This window comes from Pelophylax lessonae (genome assembly GCF_965119305.1).
Source record: "Pelophylax lessonae genome assembly, chromosome: 5".
Classification (NCBI taxonomy): domain Eukaryota; kingdom Metazoa; phylum Chordata; class Amphibia; order Anura; family Ranidae; genus Pelophylax; species Pelophylax lessonae.
Genome location: NC_138772.1, coordinates 44,105,085 through 44,125,080, shown reverse-complemented (window position 1 = coordinate 44,125,080; position 19,996 = coordinate 44,105,085). Strand labels below are relative to the sequence as shown.

The 19,996-nt window shown below is 46.3% G+C and overlaps 1 protein-coding gene across 3 annotated transcripts in view; it reads right to left on the bottom strand.

The window, feature by feature from the left end:
* Window positions 1–19,511, bottom strand: part of ICA1 (islet cell autoantigen 1) — a 132,055-nt gene extending 112,544 nt beyond the window's left edge. For 2 of the 3 annotated variants that reach the window (XM_082258116.1, XM_082258118.1), the window contains exon 1: window positions 15,330–15,500. The gene's annotated coding sequence lies outside the window, so the exon portion shown is untranslated. Of the gene's footprint in view, window positions 1–15,329; window positions 15,501–19,377 lie in introns of those variants that run through there. The other variant, XM_082258117.1, reaches the window with a different exon arrangement.
* Between the last annotated feature and the right edge of the window lie 485 nt (window positions 19,512–19,996).

Sequence of the window (19,996 nt, the reverse complement as noted above, 5' to 3'; positions counted from 1 at the left end):
GTTCTGCGCATGCCCAGAAGCTGTTCTAATCCATCGGTAGGGAATAACGCGCATGCACCAGAAGTGACGAGGGACACCGGTGCAGGCGCATTGACTCCTGGGATTGACGACGCTCATCTCCCAGGAGTCAATGCAAAGGAGGAAGTGATGTCGGGGGGCCGCAGGAGGAGGAAGTGGAAGGAAGGTAAGTTAATTTTCTGAAAAAATAAGGTAAGTGAAACAAAAAAAAAATGATAACTATCTAACTCTTTTTCAGGATCGTTTAATCTAACGGAAGGTGCAAAGTTCAAAAATAGGGTGGAACTCCACTTTAAGAACATTTGGGAGTGTTATTCTAGTGTTGGTAATTAAAAGGAAAATAAAGTTCCAGTTTAAATTGAAGGGTTATTTCCACTTTAAATCGATGGGTTTAGTTCCACTTTAACTTCCATTTAAAATCAGCTGAATACGTTCCAGGAGCATTATGTGCAAAATTTAAATGATCCTTTGTCCTGAGGTTTATGTGAGACTTTTGTTTCTAAGGTGTCAGAGACTGTTAGGGTTTGTTTAACCCCCCTAAAGCAGCTTCTGAATCATCTGATTGGCTTTAACAGTGGTCACATGATCTGGAACCCACCCCAAAGCCATTACCGAGAACTATCAAATACAATAGGTCAGTATGTTGGCAGCTCGCTCTCAACACACACAACCTCATGCCACCGTGGACGCATTATGTGCAATGACTGGGCGTTAAAGCCCACCTTTCTGGTCTCGGCATATATGCATTACGTGGTCAGCATAAAGTTAACAATCCTCCTTTTAGCCCCTCCCACTAGCCCAATCTGCCCATGCCCACTGTTTGCCGTTGCACATGTAGCAGAACTTGTTTTTCAGCTGTATCCCAGGGCAGCTCACATCATGCGGATTTTGACTTTTTAAGCGTAAAGCCAGGCAATTGACTTTTTATGGGTATTGTCAGTGTCTACATAGCTTTTATATGGTTTACCACTTCATGACCAGGGTAAAACAAAGTTTTGAAACTTTGACATGTGTTAGTGTTTCCAGATGGATTATACCACATTTTTTTCAGGACACATTGGGCTTTCATTTGGTGGCATATGATAACTACTGTTTTTTTTTTTTTTTTTTTTTTATTATTATTATTATTACGAAAAAAAAAAAAAAACTGGCACAAAAATAGTAAAAAAAAAAAAAAAAATACTTTTTAAATGTATCTGTATATTTCTCACTATTACCATGACCTACCACCAAAGAACAACTCAAAATGAATTCTCCTTTTCCTGACGATCGCTGGGATACTACATAGGTGTGCGTTATCTGAAATTTGTACCTGCAGTAGGGCCCAAAGACAATAGTGTACATTTTGCTGTTTTTTTTTTTACCTAAAAACACACACCGACTGACACTGATAATAGATTAAAGTTTTTTTAAAATCCTACTTAAAAACACATTGACCTTGGACCCTGACTTTGATCCAGTAAATGACCTTTGACCCTACCCTTGGCTCTAATCCTGACTTAGATCTGCCTATTTTATATTTATCTTTTTCTTTTTAAATGTATTTTTTTTAAAAAAATGTTTACAATGTTTTTTCTCTAGCAAGGAGAAAAAAAAAACACAATTATATAATGTATCCTGTATGTATACAATGTTTCAAATATTATATTTTGTTTGTATATCATATATCCTGTATGTATACAATGCATTATAAAATGTATCCTGTATGTATAGCATGTAGTATATATGTTTTCCTGTATGTATTCAATGTATCATAATGTATCCCTTTATTTACAGTATATAATGTATTATATAATATATCCTGTATGTAAACAATGTATCCTGTATGTACAGTATCTCACAAAAGTGAGTACACCCCTCACATTTTTGTAAATATGTTATTATATCTTTTCATGTGACAACACTGAAGAAATGACACTTTGCTACAATGTAAAGTAGTGAGTGTACAGCTTGTATAACAGTGTAAATTTGCTGTCCCCTCAAAATAACTCAACACACAGCCATTAATGTCTAAACTGCTGAAAACAAAAGTGAGTACACCCCTAAGTGAAATTGTCAAAATTGGGCCCAATTAGCCATTTTCCCTCCCCGATGTCATGTGACTCGTTAATGTTACAAAGTCTCATGTGTGAATGGAGGGCAGGTGTGTTCAATTTGGTGTTATCACTCTCACTCTCTCATACTGTTCACTGGAAGAAGTTCAACATGGCACCTCATGACAAAGAACTCTCTGAAGATGGCCTAGGCCAGTGATGGCGAACCTTGGCACCCCAGATGTTTTGGAACTACATTTCCCATGATGCTCAACTATACTGCAGAGTGTATGAGCATCATGGGAAATGTTGTTCCAAAACATCTGGGGTGCCAAGGTTCGCCACCATTGGCCTAGGCTATGAGAAGATTGCCAAGATCCTGAAACTGAGCTGCAGCACAGTGGCCAAGACCATACAGCGGTTTAACAGGACAGGTTCCACTCAGAACAGGCCTTGCCATGGTCGATCAAAGTAGAAGTTGAGTGCACGTGCTCAGCATCATATCCAGAGGTTGTCTTTGGGAAATAGATGTATGAGTGCTGCCAGCAGTGGCGGCCTGTCTATAGGGGGCGCAGGGGCGCCGCCCCCCAATCTGTGGCTGGAAAAAAAAAAAGAATAAAAAAAAATTTAATTTTCAGCACCCACTAGGGGCGCCAGACCTAGTGGTGGGTATGGGGGGGGTGGTTTTGCCCCCCACGTGAGGCAGACAGAGGCGCCGATTGGTGGCCTTCCGGGGGTCATCGGGGCGCAGAGCAATGCGCCCCGACACTCCCCACTTTACGAATGTCCTGGCTGTGATTGGTCCAGACTCCATCCTGGACCAATCACACAGGAGGACATCCCAGGACCTGGTGACGTGACGCCGTCCCGGCGTCACGTGACCACCTTCCGTCGGAGACTGCGGAGACTACTTTCCTCCTCTATATACACTGCACTTTACTATTCCCCCCCCCACCTCAATATTATATCACACATCCAGCCAATGCCAAGGGAATCACATGTATAAATGATTATAGTGAATACAAAGCTGGGATTTGCATTGCTGTGATTCCAATGTCTATGTGCATCTTCCCGATCTGTCCATAAAAAATCCCATCCAAGCAATCATTGACATCATATCTCCATGTTTACCTTTCCCAAGTACCTGCTATGCCGGGTGAGCTGTGCTGCTAATGGCAGATCGGGTCCCATTCACGCGCGGCTCTCGCAGTCTCCGACGGACCTCAGTCCCTTCATAAATGATATCCTGCAGACAGGGGCGTAACTACAGGGGTTGCAGGGGTTGCAATCGCTACCGGGCCCCATGCTCCAGGGGGCCCGGTAGCAAACCAGTGGGTGAACTTCCAGGATCGCAAAGGTCACACTTGCGACCGGACCCTGGCATTGCACCACTGTGGGGAGGCCCCAAGATTGCAGGAAGGGGGCCCACAAGATTGCAGGAAGGGGGCCCACTGCAGAACTTGTGAAAGAATCCTGCTGCGGGACCGTAATAAAAGGCCATGCAACAAGTGTAAAGAGCCCCAGGATTAGTGGGAAGAGCCCTGGGCTTGAAGGTAAGGGCCCCGGCTAGGGGTCTGGGGGGCCCTTCATGGTTTCTTGCATCAGGGCCCTGAAGGTTCTAGTTACGCCTCTGCCTGCAGAGGAAGCAGAGACCACAGCCTGTCCACTACAGCGGCCAACTTTCGCCCAGCAAGGCTGGGACTGTGAAATATGGAAGTGACTGTATAGAGAGCAGAGTGATGGACACAGATGGTGTGTATGGCGTCACATGTTACGTGTTCTGGGGGAATCAATTTCATGGAGAGCAACAGGACGCTGGTGAAGGACATGGAGGGGAAAGGACACTGCCTGCCTCCCACACTCAGCCTTTCCTGTCCTTGTCCTCCACATCTATTATCACTGATAGAAATATAGGCTGTTTATTAAGCCAAGGTGCACTCACCAAAAACAGCCAATCACAATTCACCTTTCACAATGCTCAAATCTGATTGATTGCTACAGGATAACGCATTTCGCACAGCATCCCTCTCTGCCCACTTTTAGGGGCGCATTGACGTGATCTGCATTGAGCGACGCTGATCTATGTGGATCGACAGGGGTTTTCGTTTGGCGGGTTGTGTGCGTTTACATAAAAATCCAGTAAAGTTCATATTCCTATTGCACACCTTCCTGGTATATAGGGGCACACATATATTGGGTGCTGAAGAGATCACCAGCTGTACACTGGAAAGAGGGCATGTATGCTGGTCACTGCATTGAAAAAGGGCATGTACGCTGGTCACTGCATTGAAAGGGGGCATGTACGCTGGTCACTGCATTGAAAGGGGGCATGTACGCTGGTCACTGCATTGAAAGGGGGCATGTACGCTGGTCACTGCATTGACAGGGGGCCTGTACTGTGGGCTTTGTGCTACGGGGCCTGTACTGTGGGATTAGTGCTAGGGGGTCTGTACTGTGGGGTTTTTGCTAGGGGGCCTGCACTGTTAGATTAGTGCTAGGGGGTCTGTACTGTGGGATTACTGCTAGGGGGCCTGTACTGTGGGGTTTGTGCTAGGGGGTCTGCACTGTGGGATTAGTGCTAGGGGGTCTGTACTGTGGGATTAGTGCCTGTACTGTGGGGTTTGTGCTAGGGGGCCTGTACTGTGGGGTTTGTGCTAGGGGGCCTGTACTGTGGGGTTTGTGCTAGGGGGCCTGTACTGTGGGGTTTGTGCTAGGGGGCCTGTACTGTGGGGTTTGTGCTAGGGGGTTTGTGCTTGAGGGGTTTGTGCTGGGGGGGTCTGTACTGTGGGGTTTGTGCTAGGGGGTTTGTGCTTGAGGGGTTTGTGCTGGGGGGGTCTGTACTGTGGGGTTTGTGCCACTCTCAGTCAGTATATCCCATAATAGGGTGTCTCTCACAGTATATCCCATAATAGGGTGTCTCTCACAGTATATCCCATAATAGGGTGTCTCTCACAGTATATCCCATAATAGGGCCCCTGCTCCCTATTATGGGATTAGGGATGGTCGAATGGTTCGGGTCGACCCGAACATTGACTGTTCGAAATTCGCCTGAATTCCGAACTTTTTGCTTAAAGACCACAACATACAGGGGTATACAAGCAGCAAACACACACACACATCATAGGTTGAACTGGATGGACTGATGTCTATTTTCAACCTCACTAACTATGTAACTATGATATATTGGGAGAATTTGTTCACGCAAGCAAAATACAGGGGACTAAATGGGTGGAGTCTATAAGGGGTGGGGCTTCTGAGAAATGGGAGGAGTCCAAATGGAAGGGCGGGGTCTTGCACCCCACCATTTTAAGACTTCACCAGCCACCACTGGCTGCCAGCATTGCTGCAGAGGTTGGGAACTGGTCCTCCCACTTCCCCATTGTTAGTAGGAGACCCCAAGCTGTTGGTGACAGCTCAGTTCTGTGCAGCACACTCTCACCAATACAGTAGCCCCATGGACAGCGACCCACTTCAATGAGGCCACATATATGCATACACTTGGTGGGAAGGTGTTCAATATAGATTGTTTTTGTTTCTGATAGATGTTCTTGTCTTATTTTAGGTTGGCTGTTATGGCTCATTCACTTTACAATGCATCCGTTGTGCTGTGTTTTTTGTATTGCGTTGGCATGTATTTTTTTATGAGTTGTGTTTGTATTTCATTTGTCTTGTTTGTCTTACAGTGCATTGTGTTTTTGCACGTTTACATGCATTTGAACCCGATGCATTGTACAGCGCAGAAAAAAAATGTAGTGCATGCCGCACTTTTTTTCAGCGCTAATGCAATGCAACACAATGCACTGGTGGGAACCGCATTCATTGGGAACCATTATTTTTTGGTTGCCATGTATTGGATACTCACAAATGCCTTCCAAGTGCACCTGGTGTGAATGAACCCCAAAAACCTCTCCGCCAGTAACATTTCCATGTTTTGTCAGAAAAAAAAAAAAAAAAAAAGAGAACAGGCTATTGGTAGACCTGGTGGTCTCTCTGCAGAGGTCTGACACGCCCCCTTGCTGAGTTAGCTCTCCAGTCAACAGAGCTCACCCTCCCTGCTGATTGGAGAGTTCTAACTTTAACTTAGCAGGGGGGGGGGGGCGGGTGTTGGTCCTCTGCAGAGAGACCACTGCTTCCACAGAGAGAGCAAGGGCCTTCTGTGTGGCTGGCAGGGGACAGGCTTTTCTGCTTTCTGAATACTTTGCACCCCTTTTGTTTTGATGTTTCTGGAATGTATATAGTTGATTTCATCTGAAAGTAAAAGGGGAGCTTTACAGGTGAGTAAAATTGCATCACGTATGTGGGGAGACCTGAAGTCTGCCCTCGGGCTTCCCATTGACATTAGCAAGCAGTTGGATTTCGCGTGCACAATCTGTTATGCATGTTTTCCCCTCTAGGCTCTAAAGAGCTGAACAAACAGGATTGTTCAACTGCCGAAAAACCGACAAAGATGTACAACAAAATCGTTGTCACCCAGAGCAAGCAAACGGAGATCGGAGGGGGGGGGGGGGGTAACGACAACGACAAAACAGAGACCGGGGGAAGGGGGGGGGACAAAACAGAGACCGGTGGGGACAAAACAGAGAGTGGGGGGGGGGGAACAAAACAGAGAGGGACAAAACAGAGGCCGGGGGGGGGGGGGGACAAAACAGAGGCCCGGGAGGGGCAAAGACCCCCCTGCTGTATATATGAATGGTTATCATTGAAAAACATGGGGTACAACATGTCATCCAAGTTTGATGTCCAAGGTCGCATGACAAGTCACACGAGTGTGGATGGGGTCTAATACATCATTGAGATTCCATTCACACTTGTGCGACTCGTCATGCGACCTTGGACGTCAAAGTCACATGACAAGTCATACCCTATGTTTTCCAATGATAACCATTCATATAGGTTTGACTTAAAAGTTGTAACAACTTTTAAGTAGTTTATGCACTTTTTTGCAACCTGAGGGCCATAGACTTCAATGTTAACCTGCAACCATTGCATGAAAGTCCTTCCTGAATCTTTTACATGCAACACTGGGCCTGACTTTGCAGAGGGACAACAAGTCACATCCAAGTCGCACCCATACAAAGTTGTGTCAAAATTGCACCAAAGCTGCCCTCCAAAGTTGCAGGACTTTGGAGTTGTAGAAGTGTGAATGGAGCCTTAGGGCCGGTTCATACCATCACGTTGTAGTAACGCACGTTAAAGGCATTGGTGCAAAGTGGTGCCATTATTTCTGAATGGACCCTGACACACCTACTGATGGAAGAGCATTGTAGAGTGCAACACAGAACATGGTACAATAGTGCATTGCAGTGCCATGGCAAAGTGTATGCGCCATTTTGGTTTGGGTACTACAACACAGCGGAGGCCTTGTTCACAATTGTGCAAAATCAAATATTGATGCTTAGCAAACGGTCCTATAGCGTTAATGTGTTTTATTTGGTGCATTTAATGCACGTTTGACGTGCCTTAACCTGTTTACGACCGCCCGCCACAGATGTACTGCGGCAGGCAGCAGCTCCTGCGCGAATCGCCGTAACTTTATGGCGCGTGCTCGCAGGAGGCTAGGGGGCGAGCGCGTGCCGCCGGCGCACTCCCGCTCGTCAGCGTGGAAGCTGAAGCAGCGGGCAGGCGGCTCCGATTGCAGCCTGACACCCGTGATCGCTCCCCGCTGAGAGAGAAGGACGGTCGGCTGTTGTAAACACAGCTGACCGTTCTTCTCCCTGTAATGATCACAGAGCGCCTGTGATCCTTCTATATAGGATCACACGTCTCTATGGTCATTTCAGAAAAATCGCAGATCACCGCCATTATTAGTTAAAAAAAAAAAAAAAAAAAAAAAAAAAAAAAGCACACACAATAAAAATTACATAAATCTTTCCCCTAGTTAGTAGACGCAATAACTTTTGCGCAAACCAATCAAAATACGCTCATTTTGGGAATGTTATATAACAGAATGTGAAAAATATTGATTTTTTTTTTCAGAATTGTCGCTCTTTTTTTGTGTATAGCGCAAAAAATAAAAATTGCAGAGGTGATCAAATACCACCAAAAGAAAGCTCTGTTTGTGGGAAAAAAAGGAAGTAAATTTTGTTTGGGTACAGCATCGCACGACCGCGCAATTGTCAGTTAAAATCACGCAGTGCCAAGTTGAAAAAAGTGGCCTGGTCATAAAGGGGGCAAATCCTTCTGGTCTTAAAGTGGTTAAAGATGCGTTTAAAATGTTTCCCCAAAGACCCAATGCACATTTTTGGCGCATATGACGCATGGTAAAAACACACCCCAAACGCCTGTTTTTTGCAGGCCCGTTACCATAGACTTGAATAATTGCTTCAACCCCTTTCAAACTCAACGTGAAGCTTCAATTAAACCCCTTCTGGACCACCCCACGCAGATATACTGCGGCAGTGCGGCCCTCCTGCGCAAAATCATGTACCTGTACGTGATTTCATGCATTGGGTCTGGGGTGCACACGCCGCCGGTGACCTGCTGTGATTGGAACCAGCGGGAGCCAATCAATGGGTCCGGGGAGCCAATCAATGGGTCCGGGGAGCCAATCAATGGGTCCGGCGGACCCGATGTTTGCCGGCACACTGCAATCGTTCTCAGGAGAGGCAGACCACCATTCCTGTCGTAGAGGAAGATGGAGATCTCTGTCTTCCCCTAGTCAAAGCACATCCCCCACACAGTTAGAAAGCACTTCCAGGGAACACATTTAACCCTTGTTAAACATGCTCTGTGACAGGTACTCTTTACGGAGGGATCTGGGGGGGACGGGGGGTCGGCGTTTTTGAATACTGTGAATTTTTAAAATGGACGCCATTGGCTGCCGAGTAAACCGGAGGTGTCATCGCTTCCAGGCTACTACATCAGAGACCCCATCTAAAGCGATTCCGGCTTTGTTCGCGACTCTGACCAGCCAGCGAATACCTTGGCAGAGCGGCAGAAGGCGGCGGGGGGGGGGGGGGGGCTGGTGGGGGTGGAAATGTCCCCTCCCACTGCTTGTAATAACGGTCGAGTGGCTGCTTAGCTGCATCAGTTGTTAACACCTGAAAAGCGACCGTCCGCTCTAAAAAACGGTACCCGGGGTGATGCCTCTAGCTGCATATCACCCCGGTACAACCACTTCCTCAAAATGACGAACAGGTAGGTGATTTTGTGGGAAGTGGTTAAAAAAAATGGTTTTGCCACATTTTTTAAAATGCAGATGGAAAAGTGTGATTCTGTCTGTATTTTCAGAACCCCCGGGTGTGACTACCTATAATAATATCTGGTGATCCTGCCATGGAAGTCCTTGTTCAAGCACTTCCTGTGACACACTTGCAGGTGACAACTCTTTGTCACCGTTTCCCAGTTGTTTTCTTGTGTTGTCACCCTGCCACACGGGTTTTAGATGGAGACTGCACATAAATAAAAGGTGCTCCTATATTGTCATTTGGACTTCCAATGGAGACCACAAGTGTCCTTTTCTAACATTCAGACCCAGGTCTTCTTAACCACTTGACCTCCGGAAGATTTACCCCCCCTTCATGACCAGGCCATTTTTGCGATAAGGCACTGCGTTACTCTGACAATTGTGCTGTTGTGCGACACTTTACCTAAATAAAATTGATGTCCTTTTTTTTCCCCACAAATAGAGATTTCTTTTGGTGGTATTTGATCACCTCTGCAGTTATTATTTGTTACGCTATAAACAAAAAAAGAGCGACAATTTTGAAAAATAAAAACGATTTTTTACTTTCTACTACAAAACATACCCAATACAAAAAAGTAAAAAATCATCCAATATCTTCATCAATTTAGGCCACGTGATATGTTTTTTTCTTACAAATAGAGCTTTCTTTTGGTGGTATATGATCAACTCGGCGGTTTTTATTTTTTTGCGCTATAAACAAAAAACGACCGACAATTTTGAAAAAAAAAAAAACACAATAAATTTTTACTTTCTGCTATAAAACTCATCCAATAAGAAAATTGAATAAATCAAATTTCTTCATCAATTAAGGGCAATATGTATTCTGCTACATATTTTTTGGTGAAAAAAAAATTGTTACAATAAGAGTATATTGATTGGTTTGCGAGAAAGTTATAGCGTCTACAAACTATGGCATATTTTTATGTACTTTCTTTTTTTCACTAGTAATGGTGGCGATCAGCGACTTATTGCCGCAGACAGATTGGAAACTAAAGCCCCGTACACACGTACCGATTGTCGGCCATAAATATTCGGCCGACGACCGATCGGCCGATTGTAGGCTTGTTAGTATGATGCTTCTGACAGCGCATTTTCAGCCGAACAGAATCGGGTGTGCAGGCATTAAAATTTTTTTGGCCAACACCAGAACGGCCGATTGTTCGCCAGTCAGTACAGAATTCGGCCGACAGACAGCAGATTTGCAAGACTGGGCATGCTCAAAAAAGAAAAAAGACAAGGAAAGTTAACCATCACATGACATCACTTCTGCAGTCGGCTGTTGTTGGCCAACAAAATTTGTGTGCAGTCTTTTGCAGTTTTCAACAGACATGACAGCCCTGGACAAAAGACGGCCGATCGTTCGGCCGACGATCAGTAAGAGTGTACGGGGCTTAACTGACACTTTTTTTGGGGACCAGTGACACTAATACAGTGATAAAAATGAAATTGATGTCCTTTTTTTCCCACAAATAGAGCTTTCTTTTGATGGTATTTGATCACCTGTGCAATTTTTTTTTTTGCACTATAAACAAAAAAAGAGCGACAATTCTGAAAAAAAAACCCAATATTTTTTACTTTCTGCTATAAAACATTCCAAAAAAAAAAAATTTAAAATCTAATTTTTTTCATCATTTTAGCCCAATTTGTTTTCTGCTACATATTTTTGGTAAAAAAAAATCCTAAAAAGCGTATTTTGATTGGTTTGCGCAAAAGTTATCCCCTCTACAAACTAGGGGAAAGAATTATGTTATTTTTATTTATTTAATTTTTTTATTTGTATTCTGCTGCATAATTTTGGTTCAAAAAATCCCAATAAGCATATTTTATTGGTTTGGGCAAAAGTTATCGCGTCTACAAACTAGGGGAAAGATTTATGTTATTTTTACTAGTAATGGCAGGGATTTTTAGCAGGACTGCGACATTGCGGCGGACAGATTGGACCCCTAACTGACATTTTTGACACTTTTGGGGGGACCCAGTGACATTACTACAGTAATCAGTGCTAAAAATATGCCCTGTTACTGTAATAAAGACACTGGCAGGGAAGGAGTCAACATCAGGGGCGATCAAAAGGTTAAATATGTGCCTAGCCAGTGTTTTACTGTTGTGTGGGAGTTGCTTTTACTAGGGGAAGACATGGATCCTTGTCCGTGCACAGGATCCATGCCTTCCTTAGTGGTTTACATAGGTCGCTGTTCTGCCTGTGTACAGAACGATCAGCGGGTGCCGGCAGACATCGGGTCACATGTATATACAATGTGCTATAGAGCAGTCGGCAAGTGGTTAAAGTGGATCTAAACTTAGTCAAATCTGAGAGCTTTAACATGTTAATGTCATTTCAAAATCCATTGTCAAGACTTTTAAAATCCGCAGGTTTTATTAACCACTTCAGCCCCAGAAGGTTTACCCCCCTTTATGAAAAGGCCATTTTTTGAGATACGGCACTGCGTTTAACTGACAATTGCGCGACTGTACCCAAAATAATGATGTCCTTTATTTCCTACAAGTAGAGCTTTCTATTGGTGGTATTCGATCACCTCTGCGGTTTTTATTTTTTGCGCTATAAAAAAAAAAAAAAAAAAAAAAAGGGACAACAATCTTAAAAAAGAAGAATATTTTTTTACTTTCTGCTATACAACATCCAATAAAAAAAAAAAAAAAAAAAAAAAATCAGGTTTCTTCATCAATTTAGACTAATACGTTTTCTGCTACAAATTTTTGTTAAAAAAAAAAAATCCCAATTGATTGGTTTTGCACAAACGTTACAGCGTCTACAAACTACGGGATATTTTTATGGAATTCTTACGGATTTTTTTTTTTTTTTTACTAGTAATGGCGGCGATCAGCAACTTATAACCTGACTGCGATATTGCGGCAGACGAATCGGACACTACATGACACTTTTGCCACTTTTTTGGGGACCGGTGACACCAGTACAGTGATTAGTGCTAAATATTATTCACTGTCACTGTACTAATGACACTGGTAGGGAAGGGGTTAACATCTAGGGGCAAACAAAGGCGTTAAATGTGTTCCTAGGAACTGCTTTCTAACTGTGGGGGGAGGTGCTTCTACTGTAAGAAGACAGAGATCTGTGTTCATGCTTAGCAGAAACACAGGATCTCTGTCTTCTCCTGTCACAGAATGGCGATCAGCTTTGTTTACATAGGCAAACCGCCATTCTGTCTGCTCTGGGAACAATCAGCGGGTCCCGACCGACATCAGCTCCACCGATCCCGCTGATTGGCTCCCGCTGTGTCCATCACACCGGGAGCGAGTCGCTGGCGGCACACGTGCACCCAAAACCCGGCTTTTGAAGTAACGTACAGGTACGTGATTTTCCACCACCCTGCCGCAGTATATGTACATGGGGCGGTCCATAAGTGGATAAAGTAATGCCGGTTGATCCTGCCATGGAGGTCCTGGCGTAACGCTTCCTGCTATGGGATGACAACACTCAGGGGTTGATTTACTAAAACTGGAGAGGGCAAAATCTGGTGAAGCTCTGCATAGCAACCAATCAGCTTCTAACTTCAGCTTATTCAATTAGCCCTCATTCACACTGACTGCAGGTTTGAAATTGTGCAAAAATCGCATGATTTTAAAGTTGTGTGTCAGTGTGACTTCAGGTGCGACTTTGAAGACATCTGTGTGGCTTCATGCACCGATGTCTATTCAAGTCGCACCCACAATCGCCAAAAGTAGTGCATGCTTTTTCAAAATGATGCAGCACTGCAAAGTCATCATTGCACCGATCTAAACAGTGGGATTGTTGGCAATAGGATGTGGCTTGTCATGCGATTTGACCTGTCGAATCGCATGACAAGTCACTCCAATGTGACCGAGGGCAGAGTCCCCATAGATTCACCCTTTAGAGCAGGCCCCCATAGATCCCCCTTTAGTCTTACCTTTTTACCTATATTCCCCGTGCTACCAGGTTTTCCTGCACCAGCAGGTACTCCAGGCTCTCCCAGCAAAGAATATATATATATTTAGCCAATATGATCCCCTTTAGAGCAGGCCAGGGTCCCCCATAGATCCCGTTTAGAGCAGGGTCCCTATAGATCCCCTTTAGAGCAGGCAAGGCCAGGGTCCCCCATAGATCCCCCTTTAGAGCAGGGTTCCTATAGATCCCCCTTTGGAGCAGGCCAGGGTCCCCTATAGATTTCCCTTTAGAGCAGGCAAAGCCAGGGTCCCCTATAGATCCCCCTTCAGAGCAGGGTCTCTATAGATCCCCTTTTAGAGCAGGCCAGGGTCCTCCATAGATCCCCCTTTAGAGCAGGCCCGGGTCCCCCATAGATCCCCCTTTAGAGCAGGGTCCCTATAGATCCCTCTTTAGAGCAGGCCAGGCCAGGGTCCTCCATATATCCCCCTTTAGAGCAGGGTTCCTATAGATGCCCTTTAGTGCAGGCCAGGCCAGGGTCCCCCATAGATCCCCCTTTAGAGCAGGCCAGGCCAGGGTCCCCCATAGATCCCCCTTTAGAGCAGGGTCCCTATAGATCCCCTTCAGAGCAGGCCAGGGTCCCAAATAGACCCCCCTTTAGAGCAGGCAAGGCCAGGGTCCCCCATAGATCCCCCTTTAGAGCAGGCCAGTGTCCCCCATAGATCCCCTTTAGAGCAGGGTCCCTATAGATCCCCTTCAGAGCAGGCCAGGGTCCCCCATAGATCCCCCTTTTGAGCAGGCCAGGGTCCCCCATAGATCCCCCTTTAGAGCAGGCAAGGCCAGGGTCCCCCATAGATCCCCCATTAGAGCAGGGTCCCTATAGATCCCTCTTTAGAGCAGGCCAGGCCAGGGTCCTCCATAGATCCCCCTTTAGAGCAGGGTTCCTATAGATCCCCTTTAGTGCAGGCCAGGCCAGGGTCCCCCATAGATCCCCCTTTAGAGCAGGCCAGGCCAGAGTCCCCCATAGATCCCCTTTAGAGCAGGGTCCCCCATATATCCCCCTTTAGAGCAGGCCAGGGTACCCCATAGATCCCCTTTAGAGCAGGGTCCCTATAGATCCCCTTCAGAGCAGGCCAGGGTCCCCCATAGATACCCCTTTAGAGCAGGCAGGCCAGGGTCCCCCATAGATCCCCCTTTAGAGCAGGCCAGGTCAGGGTCCTCCATAGATCCCCCTTTAGAGCAGGGTTCCTATAGATCCCCTTTAGTGCAGGCCAGGCCCCCCCATAGATCCCCCTTTAGAGCAGGCCAGGGTCCCCCATAGATCCCCCTTTATAGCAGGGTCCCTATAGATTCACCTTTTATAGCAGGCCAGGAAATTTCCAGGGGGGGGCACTTGCCCCCCCTTGCGGACGCCCATGGCTCTGTCCCCGTTTCCCAATTGCGCTCTTACGTTGTCACCCTATCACACGGAATTTAGATAGAGACAAACACACATTACACAGCCATGGTCCACGGTTGTCTCCATCAGGAAACCCGTCATGCACCGTCACTGAAGTTGATGCAAAGAGGCTGCAGTAGATCATCAGCAGAAAGGTGCAACACAGAATGCAATAAAAAGGTTAAAACAATAATTATCAAACAAAAAGACAACTGTTTATAATAATGCGCAGTGCAGCTCGGGATTACATCCATTTTAATCCTCATTCACATCTGCACTTTTTTTGTGCGTTTTCACGCAATGAACTGCCCTAAGCGCAACAAACACGCCAAAAGAAACTCCCACATTTTTTGTTCTTACTGCAAAACATAACCCGCATTTGGAGTGCCATCAACACCACAAGCACCAAGTGCGGTTTTTTAAATATTTTGCGCATTCCCGGAACGTGCGACTGTGAATGGGGCCCAAATGCACAACAATCAGCAAATACAGCAAAAGGAAAAAAAAGGGGATAATAGGATCAGATCTTCAACGCAATCATTTTTATGCGAATGCTACACAAATACATCGCCAAGCTTTCTGATTGGTCGCCATGGGCGGTTGCAGGCCGCTGTTGCCTCAAGGGCTTAATAAACCAGATAAAATATCAAGACATCATATGATAATAGAAGAGCAGGTTGAATATTACAACCAACAGCTCAGCCCATGCAATCATTCCCCTCCCCCCTCTGCTTTTTTTTTTTTGCAGAGGAAATCCCCCCCTCCGGTTACCTGGATCAGCCTGAAATAAAGGGAAGCCACAGATACACCGGCTGGGTATACGACAGCATTGGGGGGGATGTCACAGGAGATGGGATAAGACAGCCATTCGAATGGTTCCTGATGGCAGGGAGGAAGCACAGCTGTGTATCCTGTGCAACGTCAGCTGTGCATGGGATCTCTCCTCCTCTCCACCCCTCCCTCTCAGCTAAAGCACACAGACAAGGAACCTGCTGCCCCAGTACTACAGGATTACAGCAACAACACCCAACTAGCAGATCTGGGTGGAGTTGTCCTTTAACAATGGCTGGAGGTGGGGGTACTGCACTCCCTGTGTCTACTACAGCCATAAAAACAGCAGCTTCCATCCTCCAGCCATAAAATCATTTATCAACCTCTGATAAGCTACTGGCAATCCACCGCCTCATAACACACAAAAAAAGGTAGGCATGCGATGGATGTGGGCCGCCGACCGCTCTCATGCAGCAATCATTTATAATAAACTGTGTTGCCGCTGACCTGTGAAATGTCTACATCAGCCTTTCTCAACCTTTTTACTGGTGAGGAACACTTGGAATAATTTTCGGATCTCGGGGAACCCCTGTTAAAACCAGAGGTCAATGGGAAAAATGTCCCTTACATAGGTAGCCAGTGGGAAGAATGCCCCTTACGTAGGTGGTCGGTAAGAAGATTACCCCTTAGGTAGGTGGCCAGTGGAAAAAATGTGTCTTAGATAGGTGGCCAGTAGGAAGATTACCTCTTACATAGGGGGCCAGTAGGATGGTTGCCCCTTAGGTGGACAGTGGGAGGAATGCTCCTCACATAGGTGGCCAGTAGAAAGATTGCCCCTTAGTTAGGTGGCCAGTGGGAAGAATGCCCCCTACATAGGTGGCCGGTCAGAAGATTGCCCCTTAGTTAGTTGACCAGTGGAAAAATTGTCTCTTAGGTGGCCAGTAGGAAGATTGTCCCTTACATAGGTGGTCAGTAGGATGATTTCCCTTTAGTTAGGTGGCCAGTGAGAAGAATGCCCCTTACATAGGTGGCCAGTAGGAAGATTGGCCCTTACATAGGTTGCCAGTAGGATAATTGCCCCTTACATAGGTGGCCAGTGAGAAGAATGCCCCTTACATAGGTGGTCAGTGAGAAGAATGCCCCTTACATAGGTGGCCAGTAGGAAGAATGCCCCTTACATAGGTGGTCAGTGAGAAGAATGTCCCTTACATAGGTGGTCAGTGAGAAGAATGCCCCTTACATAGGTGGCCAGTAGGAAGAATGCCCCTTACATAGGTGGTCAGTGAGAAGAATGCCCCTTACATAGGTGGTCAGTGAGAAGAATGCCCCTTACATAGGTGGTCAGTGAGAAGAATGCCCCTTACATAGGTGGTCAGTGAGAAGAATGTCCCTTACATAGGTGGCCACTGCCAGTAGGCAGATTGTCCCTTAGTTAGGTGATCAGTGGGAATAATTCCCCTTACATAGATGGCCAGTGGGAAGAACGCCGCTTACATAGGTGGCCAGTAGGAAGATTGCCTACTTGTTAGGTGGTCAGTGGGAAGAATGCTCCTTACATGGGTGGCCAGAGGGAAAAATGCTCCATATATAAGTAGCCAGTAGGAAGATTGCATGCAACTTAGGTGGTCAGTGGGAAGAATGCCCCTTACATAGGTGGCCAGTAGGAAGATTGGCCCTTACATATGTTGCCAGTAGGAAGAATGTCCCTTACATAGGTGGTCAGTGAGAAGAATGCCCCTTACATAGGTGGTCAGTGAGAAGAATGCTCCTTACATAGGTGGCCAGTAGGAAGAATGCCCCTTACATAGGTGGTCAGTGAGAAGAATGTCCCTTAGTTAGGTGGCCAGTGGGAAGAATGCCCCCTACATAGGTGGCCGGTCAGAAGATTGCCCCTTAGTTAGTTGACCAGTGGAAAAATTGTCTCTTAGGTGGCCAGTAGGAAGATTGTCCCTTACATAGGTGGTCAGTAGGATGATTTCCCTTTAGTTAGGTGGCCAGTGAGAAGAATGCCCCTTACATAGGTGGCCAGTAGGAAGATTGGCCCTTACATAGGTTGCCAGTAGGATAATTGCCCCTTACATAGGTGGCCAGTGAGAAGAATGCCCCTTACATAGGTGGTCAGTGAGAAGAATGCCCCTTACATAGGTGGCCAGTGAGAAGAATGCCCCTTACATAGGTGGCCAGTGAGAAGAATGCCCCTTACATAGGTGATCAGTGAGAAGAATGCCCCTTACATAGGTGGCCAGTAGGAAGAATGCCCCTTACATAGGTGGTCAGTGAGAAGAATGTCCCTTACATAGGTGGTCAGTGAGAAGAATGCCCCTTACATAGGTGGCCAGTAGGAAGAATGCCCCTTACATAGGTGGTCAGTGAGAAGAATGCCCCTTACATAGGTGGTCAGTGAGAAGAATGCCCCTTACATAGGTGGTCAGTGAGAAGAATGTCCCTTACATAGGTGGCCACTGCCAGTAGGCAGATTGTCCCTTAGTTAGGTGATCAGTGGGAATAATTCCCCTTACATAGATGGCCAGTGGGAAGAACGCCGCTTACATAGGTGGCCAGTAGGAAGATTGCCTACTTGTTAGGTGGTCAGTGGGAAGAATGCTCCTTACATGGGTGGCCAGAGGGAAAAATGCTCCATATATAAGTAGCCAGTAGGAAGATTGCATGCAACTTAGGTGGTCAGTGGGAAGAATGCCCCTTACATAGGTGGCCAGTAGGAAGATTGGCCCTTACATATGTTGCCAGTAGGAAGAATGCCCCTTACATAGGTGGTCAGTGAGAAGAATGCCCCTTACATAGGTGGTCAGTGAGAAGAATGCCCCTTACATAGGTGGCCAGTAGGAAGAATGCCCCTTACATAGGTGGTCAGTGAGAAGAATGTCCCTTACATAGGTGGTCAGTGAGAAGAATGCCCCTTACATAGGTGGTCAGTGAGAAGAATGCCCCTTACATAGGTGGCCAGTGAGAATAATGCCCCTTACATACTGTAGGTGGCCAGTAGGCAGATTGTCCCTTAGTTAGGTGATCAGTGGGAATAATTCCCCTTACATAGATGGCCAGTGGGAAGAATGCCCCTTACATAGGTGGCCAGTAGGAAGATTGCCTACTTGTTAGGTGGTCAGTGGGAAGAATGCTCCTTACATGGGTGGCCAGAGGGAAAAATGCTCCATATATAGGTAGCCAGTAGGAAGATTGCACGCAATTTAGGTGGTCAGTGGGAAGGATGCCCCTTTCATGGGTGGCCAGAGAGAAGAATCCTCCATGTATAGGTGGCCAGTAGGAAGATTGCCCCTTACATAGGTGGGAAGAATGCCTATGACAGTGGTGGTCAGAATGCCACTCTTACAGACAACCTAAAATGATCATTGGTGTCATGCTGCTGGCTCTGCCAATTGACGTTGGTCTTAGAATTATGCTGGCACCATGAGGTGGGAGGTCATTGACACAGCTCGCGAAACACCTATCAACCTCTGGAGGAACCCTTCAATTCCACAGAACTTTGGTTGAGAATAGCAGGTCTACATCTTCCTCTACAGCAGCCTTTCTCAACCAGTGTGCCGCGGCACACTGGTGTGGCGCCAGAGGTGTGCTACAGGATCATGGGAGAGAAGGGGTATCAGATGAGCCCTATCTCCCGATCCCCTGTCAAACTGTACATCAGCACTGATAGAGAGCTCGGTCAGCCTCAAAAGTGAAAGTAAAGGGGGGGGGGGGGGTGTGCTGTGCTCTCTGCTACCCCCAACAGTGCCATGAATTTATGGCGCGATTTTGCGCGTGTTCCGCGACACACAGTAACGAGACTCGAGCCTTGGACAGGGGTGCCTCCAGACTAAAAAATACTTTTCAACGGCGCCCCAACTGGAAAAAGGTTGAGAAACACTGCTCTACAGGTTTATTGAGATCGCATACGTTTCTTTCTCCTGTGTTGATGATCCATCAAACCCCCAACTCTGTCCCTTTAATTCATGCCAGAATGTTGGCATCCCTTTAAAAAAATGCAAAAAGGTTACAGCAAAGAGAATGATAAGAGATTTCTTCCTCCTACCCTGGTGGGGGGTCAGTGCTGCTCCTCCTCAGCAGGTTCAGGGATGTCTTCCTCCCCACCTGTACAAACTGGTGTCAGGTAACCAGAAGTGTCCAGGTGTCACTGGTGATGTCACGGAGACTACAGCTCCCCCCCACCCCCACCAGGCTCCAGTGAAGTCACATGACCCTGAATGGCAGAGACGTCACTGACTGCACAGAAAGGGATGGCTTGCATGTGCTCAGTGCAGGCGTATTGTTAGCCTACAGGGAGGGTATGGCCATTCAGATGTATTCATGATATCTTCTGGCTGGTTAACCCCTTAAAGTATTGCCAAAATCCAACTGGTTTACATTTAGTTTGCTGAAGCGCTGTGTACCATCAACAACTGTCATTGTTTTCCATTGTTCAATTCAAATGCCGGTTTACCTTTATTCCTTTGTGTTGCATCTCAGTGCTGCTGATCTCCTGCTGCTAAACTCCTCCAGCTTCTTTCAGGGTCCATTCAGACTTGTGCATGTTCTAATATGCACACATTACCACTTCAATACCGGGCACTTTCACCCCCTTCCTGCCCAGGCCTATTTTAGCTTTCTTTCTTTTAATTTTCTGACATGTTCTGCTCCCCGTTAGCTACAGT